Raw genomic sequence first — 7,032 nt, 5'->3', positions numbered from 1 at the left:
ACCTGTCGGGGGGGATGCAGAGGAAGCAAGGCCTGTCCAGGGTGCTCAGAGGAGGTGAATGAGGCCTGTCCAGGGGGGTGTCGAGGAGGTGAGGCCTCTCCTGTGTTTGGGTGGTTCAAAGGAGGTGGGGCCTCTCCAGGAGGGATGCAGTGGAGATGAGGCCTGTTCATCCAGGCAGGGTGGTCGAGAGCTGAGTTTAAGTTTGTTAATTGTTGTCCCAAGAGATTTGTGGAATGAGTGTAAGTTGCTTGTAAACTGTCCAATTAAAGAACCACAGAGTGAAGCGGCTCAAAATATTTTATTATATAGTACAAGAGATTAATGCAGAGTTACAGACAATATTGCAAAGGCAAAGACTGGGTAAAAGAGGGCGCATTTTTGAGCGTTTTATCCAGAGGTTGGTTCACATATCAGCAAAATGTGAGGGGCTGCAGACTAACATTCCGGAAGAGATTTTGTTTTACGCAAAGTTCTGTAGTGAGAATTTTGTTACTAAGCAGAAAAATATCAAAGAAAAAATAATGAGCGCTTAGACAAAAATGTTCCAAACAGGTGACAAAAGTGGTTCTCTTGTATTGTATTCTCGTTTTGATTCTGGGTTTGTTGCTGGTGTGAATTTGGATGTGCACGGCGTTGGTGTGCAGAGTAATGATGTTCAGTATGTGCAAGGAGGAAATGTTGTTCCTCTGGGTCAGGGCCGGACTGGGAACCCAAACCGGGCCTGACAATTTTGACGGACCAGATCCCTGCCTCTTTTGTTACCGGGGGGGGCGATATAAGAGTACCCCAGCAAAACCAGCCCCCAGTAAGAAATACGTTTCCCAGCACTGAAGAATCAGCCCCCACCCTTCCAGCCTCCCGGGGAAACACCCGAAGCCCGTTACGGCCAGTCCGGCCCCGCTCAGGGTGCTGGTTTTACTGACAGTGGCAATTTAAATACCTCAAACACTAATAGTGTGCAGAATAAGACACGCTCCTTGCGATGGTTGCAGGAACTTGGGAAACTGGAACATGAATCAGATGGCCAGATTCGGATGTCACAGTCAATGCTCCCAGCCCAACTGGCCTCTGTGCCGAGCATGCAGAATCAAAGGCAGGTATATTGGAACATGCCTTCAGTCCCGGTGGTCCCACAGCCCAGTGCAGAATACAATGGCAAGTTCTCAACAAATTCAGGATTTCAACAAAATCCTTCAGTGATTAATAAGGATTTTCCACAACTTCCTACTACACTAGGAGCTTCTACTGGACTGATTCAGACTTAATGACGGTGCCTGAGACGGGAGAAGGATTGCATGCTTGGTGCAGTCCTAGAGGTCACCCAGAGTGGCTCTGTTGTAGAAGAAGTAAATGGGAATCCAGCATCTCTTTTAATCAATAAATGTGCTACCTGTTCCACAGTCAGTCTGACGAGAGCTCCCAACCCACCCCTCTTGGGAAAGGAGTCCAATTTGTAGGCATTTCTAATAAACAACTAATAAGCTGTCAGTAAATGTTCCCGTACAAATTGGGTCAATGATGAATGGCCAGAAACGTATACTGTGACTAAGATCCAGTTATTATGTTAGGGAATTACCTTGTAAAATGACTTGTGGCTTTTTGGGGAAGAGTCACAATTAATTATTCATTTTGTAGGTGTGGTTTATTAAATTACATTTTGTTGTGCCATGTTTCAAGAACATTCATTGATTGCTGTCATTTTTACCTCATCGTGAACCATGTCAATAATGTGTTCTCTCTGTCTAAAAACTTTAGAACTTTCCCTTGATTCCTAACTGAGCAGATTCTATATAAGTTTGCTATTTGATATTATAAAAAAAATGTTTTCTTATATCTCAGCACACATTTGTTGTGTGTGGTTTGTCTATTGACTTTACATCGAGAGTTATTTCTGAGTCTGTCTTTTGATATACTTTAGAGGTTACCTTTATGTGATCCTCCTGCAAATGTTATGATAATTATTTCTCTGACTGAGTAACCATGTTTATGCCTTCAGTAATTATTTGAAACCTTTAATATAGCTTTGATGCTTGATGTAGCTCCAAAGGCAAGGGCCTTTACCAAGGGAGCGGTCCTTTAATGGGCAGTATTGCCAGCGACGGCTGACTATAAGGTCATTGCACTGTTTGCCCCATGAGGGCAGAATGTGTTAATCAATAAAACAACGGTGTCCCAGAGACCGAGGGGGTTGAAACACCTCCAGTACTCTGAAAACTTTGTTTCAAAGCTGTTGCTGTGAAACTTGAACAGTTAACAGCCGAACACGGCGGTTAATTGGGGAACATTCACAGCAATAGCTGTTAACCCCTTCTGTGCTGCGCGGATTTTCCCCCGGTGCTGAGCGTTCCATTGGGCCTATGGAACCATGACGGAACGGTTCCGTCATAAGCACAGGCCACCTTATGCTCATGACGGAACCGTTCCGTCATGAGCATGGAAGGGGTTAAAGGAGGCTAAAGTCAGACTCTGGTTCTCCCTGGGCTCGGTTGTTTTGTAAATCCAGGACAGTTATTTGTAAAATGTGATGGAGTGTGATTGTCGTCTGATGCAAAATTATTTCTTTACTTCCTTTCAAGGTATTCTGGGATGACAGGCAGTGCAGCGTGGCTGCCACCCTTGGGGGAACAAAAAAATAATTGTCAGGTAAGGATTCCTATAACTCTATGTTTCCTTTTCCCCTGTTTCTTCTTTCTCTCTTCCCTTTCTTGATCTCTGTTTTTTTTTGTCTCTTTACTTCAACTTTTGACTCTCTCTGTGCACTATTCTTGTTGTTATCAAACTTCTGATAATAACATGATGTTGCCACATTCCACTCTTGGAACCTATTGGGGGGTGCAGTGCAGGCCCAGTTCCTTTTTAGGTCAGTTTTGCCTAGTAGTTTCTTAACTATTATCACATTTGTCTCCTCCTCTACACCACGTGATGGTGGTTCACCCTGATTAGAGATGCCATGCTGTTGCGCTGCTACTGCGTTTAGAAAGTGACTGTGATTTTAAAATTTTATTGAATCATTGTGTGCGTTCTAATGGGGGGAATGTTTTAAAAACTATTATAATTGCTTACTTGTGTGAGGTTACTGCATTCTCTCTAGGCGCTCTTCTGCTTTTTTCTTCATCTCGGGGAGGGAGATGGGGGGGTCTTTTGCTCCTTCCCCGGTCCACCACTGCTCGCCAACTGTATGAGGGAAGTGAGTGTTTCACTCTTGCTGCTCTACTCCACTTCCTGTCCCAGATCGATGGGCAGCGCTCTAGTTGTTCCTGAATGGCCCAGCTATTTAATCTGAATGCCGGGCCGGACGCGCAGTGAACGCACGCAGCAGGCGCGCCAAAAGCACGCCAGTCTGTGTCCGTCTGTGCCAAGTTTATGCCTTGTGCCAGGGACGCTGTCCTTTTTATCGTAGACCCTGGTAAGCCCCTTGTTTACCCGAGAGGACAGCTCTTTGAGCTTCAAGGAGAGAAGGATAGAAGGATGTGCACTGCAGGTCGATGAACTGTGAGCATTGGGCTATATGAGTGTGTTAGCTGTAAGACAGTCATTTCATTGGGGGTAGCTAAAAAACCCAAGGGGAAACATGTCAGCCCTACCCTTACCCATGAAACAGTCCTTTTAAGGGTATCTCCTGATCTCTGATTAAACATAGAGCAGAATTTAATGATTTTGTCTCCTCCCGTAGGCCTGATTGGGTATTTATTACTGAAACCTGGGCTAGTGATTGCTCAGAGCCTGACCTGGTGGAGGCCATCCCCTCACAGTATGCTCTGTCCACATTTGATAGGGGGGTTTGGGAGTACTTTATAAAGACACCTTCTCGTGCTTCACTGAGGCCCTCACCACTCCCTCAGATCCCTACCAAGACCTATATTTCTCCTTGAAGATCCTACGCATTGATAGTTTTGTGGGAGTGGTCAGCTACCGACCTCCTGGACCCAGAGGAATGTTTAATCAGGACTTCAGCAATCGGATTGAGCCTTATTTGGCTAGATCCTCTGTCACTCTTTTGGATGGTTTTATCTTCCATTTGGAGAAAAGTCTGTGCTCTGAAACGCAGGTTTACCTGGAAGCTATGGACTCCTGTGGCCTTCTTCAGCTGGTGAGGAGCCCCTCTCATACGGCGGGACACATTCTGGACGGGATCTTCTCTAACGATCCTAGGATAGAGGTGAATGATCCCATCCCACTCTCTTGGTCTCATCATTACGCCATTCCATTTTTTCTGCGAATTGCAGAATCTCACCCTGATACCAATTTTAAGAACAGGGTGGAGATGAAGAGAAACCGAAGCCGCATAAATAAGGAAGATCTTCACAATTATTGCTGTGTCCCCCACCTGGATGTTAACTCAATCTATGATGATTTTTCCAACTGGCTCTTGGTGGCTCTGGACTCTCTTGCCACTCTTAAGGAGCCTTATGTGGCCAGAAAACACCCTTCGGCGCCCTGGTTCACCGAAAGGTTGAGAAACCGTAGGCAGGTACGGTGAGAGCAGGAAAGAATATGGCGCTGTGAGCTTATCCCAGCCGAAAGGGACCTGCATAAACTCAGATTGAAGGAATATAGGCTAGCTATTAATGAGGAAAAGGTTTTCCACTATTCTAAGATGACGAAATCCATCAAATCCCAGAGGGAACTCTTCACTATGATTAATTCCCTCCTAGCCCCCTCGGTCTCTGCAAACACCGAAGTCTCCCAGGAGCTATGTGATAAAAAGGCATGCTTTTTTATGACAAAATCAAGGACATATATTCCTCCCTGGAGATATCCAATGTCGGAGGGTCAAACGCCGATCGTCCTTCGGATTCTCTTGTAGCTTCTCCAAAGGATTGCCGCTTGAGCGCCTTTCCCCCTATACTTCAAGAAGACACGGAGCGGATGTTAAGTGGAGTTAGATCTGTCTCCCCTATGGAGCTCTGTCCCCTGAAGAACCTGAAACTAGGAATGGAGGCTATTGTTCCTACTTTGACCGTAGTTCCTAATGCCATTATTACTTCTGGCCAGTATCCCACTGCCTGGAAAACGGCCGTGGTTAAACCTCTCTTAAAGAAGCCCTGTCTGGATCCAGCGGAACTAAAGAACTACAGTTTAATTTTCTGTTGCCCGTCCCAGCTAAAATCTTGGAAAAACACCGGAACCTCCATCTTAGCACCTATCTGGAGGATCATCAGTTGCTCGATGGCCCTCAACATGGGTTCAGAAGTGAGCACAGTACCGAGACGGCGTTAACCGTTGTTTTTAACAACATTCGACAACAGATCGACGCAGGTCACACCACCTTACTGACCCTTCTGGACCTAGCGGCAGTCTTCGATACCATCTCTCCCCTTAGATTGGCTGGGAGGCTCCGGGAAATAGGGATTGAGTGCTCCGCCCTTAATGTGCTCACATCGGCGGCCGTGTTGCCTTTCAAAGCTCACCCTAGTGAGTGCAACTAGGGCTGCGAGCTTGCTGCTTGATTTTACTGTGTGGGGAATACCTTTTACCATTTTAGGAGGCACTTGGACTTTTTAGGAAGCAGTTGGGCATCGTTCTGCTATTTTAGCATTGGGGGCTTTTATTCTATGATAATTGGGGAAATATATTTTTAGGCACTCTGACACCCTTCACACGCTCTGAATCTTCTTCCCTGCCTCGCCCAGCCGATTTTCGAGCCGGCGTCTGGCGGCGGTGGGCGCCATCTTAGGTGTGGCTGGGGGAGCGCTCTAGTCGCGCCGGCCTCCCGCCCTCCCTGAGTATTTAGTTGGGCTTCTCGGCGGCTGCGTTGCCTTTCGAAGCTCTACCTAGTGAGTGCAACTAGGGTTGCGAGGTTGCTGCTTGATTTTACTGTGTGGGGAATACCTTTTACCATTTTAGGAGGCACTTGGACTTTTTAGGAAGCATTTGGGCATCGTTCTGCTATTTTAGCATTGGGGGCTTTTATTCTATGATAATTGGGGAAATATATTTTTAGGCACTCTGACACCCTTCACACACTCTGAATCTTCTTCCCTGCCTCGCCCAGCCGATTTTAGAGCCGGCGTCTGGCGGTGGTGGGCGCCATCTTAGGTGTGGCTGGGGGAGCGCTCTAGTCGCGCCGGCCTCCCACCCTCCTCACAACACTATATAATGTGCGTCATGGCCAGACGGCGCAGCGGGCTGGAGCAGCGGGCGCGTCGTGCGCGCGCCAAAGCCGCACCTAAGCCTAGCCCGTCTGCACCCGTCCGCGGCCGGACACGGCCCAGGGCCCCCATCCCTGGTCCAGACAAACGAGTGTGTTGGAGTAGGAGCGATCTTGTAAGTCTTTCCACCTCTACCTGCATGCCGGGCCTTCATAGTTTAAAGATAGGGGAAGAGGGAGGGTGCAGGCACTGTCAATTTTGTTTTAGCACACTGACAGCTGATACCCGGGGCAGTTCCACCTTGTCCTGTGGCCTGCTTAACGTGAGATTGTTGCGATGCCACAAGCACAACAGATACGATCCTTTTGTGGATAGACAATTAGACTTGCTCTTCCTCACGGAAACGTGGTTGGATGCTCACTCGGACCCCGACATCATTCAGGCTTTGCCAGAAGAATATCTGATGGTGAGACTGGACAGACTCGAGGACAGAGGGGGGGGGCATAGCGATTGCTTTTAAACAACAGTTTGCTTGTCAATTGGAATTAGTCCCTTTGGCGGGTAGCGAGGCTGGGGTTTTTACCATAAAAATTAATGGGGGTACCACAGTGAAGGGCTATCTAATCTACCGTCCCCCGGGACCACTGGCAAGGTTTAAAGGGAACCTACTAGAGTATGTCACGGAGACAGCACTACGGAGAGACAAGTTTCTGTTACTCGGAGACTTTAACATGCACTTAGAGGATCTGTCAGACACAGGAGCGATGGAGTTTTGTCAAGAACTTCAGGCCTTACAGCTCGAGTTAAAGGGTCAGCTTCCAACACATCAGCATGGCCACTTGCTCGACCCGGTCTTTGCAAATTGGGAGGATGTCACAGTGGCGCCCCCCGAGCCCTTCCCCTGGACAGGCCATTTCATGGTGCCATTTGAAATTCATCT

At 47.5% G+C, this 7,032-nt stretch overlaps 1 long non-coding RNA gene across 1 annotated transcript in view; it reads left to right on the top strand.

Annotated features, from left to right (window-relative positions):
* The first annotated feature begins 2,574 nt into the window (after positions 1–2,574).
* Positions 2,575–7,032, top strand: part of LOC147701085 (uncharacterized) — a 62,939-nt gene continuing 58,481 nt past the window's right edge. The window contains exon 1 of the long non-coding RNA XR_015297430.1: positions 2,575–2,643. This is a non-coding gene — a long non-coding RNA (uncharacterized LOC147701085). The remainder of the gene's footprint in view (positions 2,644–7,032) is intronic.

This window comes from Lissotriton vulgaris, chromosome 7 (genome assembly GCF_964263255.1).
Source record: "Lissotriton vulgaris chromosome 7, aLisVul1.2, whole genome shotgun sequence".
NCBI lineage: Eukaryota > Metazoa > Chordata > Amphibia > Caudata > Salamandridae > Lissotriton > Lissotriton vulgaris.
Note: the sequence above shows the minus strand (reverse complement) of the source record. Positions and strands in the feature narration are given on the sequence as shown.